The following is a 1,098-nucleotide window of genomic DNA, read 5'->3' on the forward strand; positions in this document are numbered from 1 at the left end:
AACGAAAACATGTCAAAAAAAAAAAAAAAAAGTCAGTGGGGCACGTAGTCTGTCCTGGGTCTCCCCAGCCAGGCCCTGGGCGTAGGAGCCTCCGGGGCAGGACACCGGCTCCCCAAGGCCCCAAGCTATCAGCCAGATGAGCAGCAGTGGCAGAACTTACCGCTCAGGGCTGGAACTCCAAAGTCCTGTGCACCTGGAAGCGCGCTCCTGGACACCCTCCTTGGGCCCAGCATGGCCATCTGGAGGCTCAGAGGGACAGGCCACCTCTGTAGAGGCTCTATGACACAGCACAGTGGAGGGACCCCCACAGCCCAGAAAGCACTGAGCACCTTCATCCTGTCAGCTCTTGTCCCTCGGGGGCACAGATGGGAGCTAGGACACACAGGTCACAGATCAAGAGCAAAAGGCTGAAGCAAACCTGGCGGGGAACGAGGCCCACGAACCCAGGGTCCGCTCCTGTGGCTGACCCTCTCCCGCCGCTCTGGGCTCGCCCCGGCGCCTCGGGGCCCCCCGCCGCTGCAGAGCTCCAGGACTCCCCGTCCTGGCCCTGGGTCTAACAGCTGTGCGTGGGGCGCAGGGCAATCCCCGCAGCGCTGGGCAGCAGCTGGTACTCCCGGAGCTGGGGCAGGGGCCAGGCACATATTCCTCCCCACGGTCCGTGGTTTCCGTGTCCCCCGCCACCACCAGCGGGGGCTCACCCCAGTGCCTCCTGTTCTTTCCCCAGGACTCCCCCGAGACAGGCGGGGAGCGGGAGGAGGAGCAGGAGCGGGAGGAGGAGCAGGCCTTCCTGGTCAGCCTCTACAAGTTCATGAAGGAGCGACACACGCCCATCGAGAGGGTGCCCCATCTCGGCTTCAAGCAGAGTGCGTCCCTGGGGTGCAGGTCGGGAGGGGGGACCCAGCAGGAGACCCCACTCAGGCAAGGCTTCTGGGTAGGCACCTCTACTCTGGGGGGCCCCAGATGCTGCCAGCATAAAGGGGTTGCAAAGAGAAGGCTGTCTCCCTCGGAGCTAGGGCTGCCCATGGGCGGAGCTGGATCTCCATCCTCACTGGCCACAGGGCCACCATCGTGCAGGGCCCATTCATGGCTTCGGCCCCC

This window comes from Tupaia chinensis, unplaced genomic scaffold, assembly GCF_000334495.1.
Source record: "Tupaia chinensis unplaced genomic scaffold, TupChi_1.0 Scaffold144276_1, whole genome shotgun sequence".
Taxonomy (NCBI): Eukaryota; Metazoa; Chordata; class Mammalia; order Scandentia; family Tupaiidae; genus Tupaia; species Tupaia belangeri.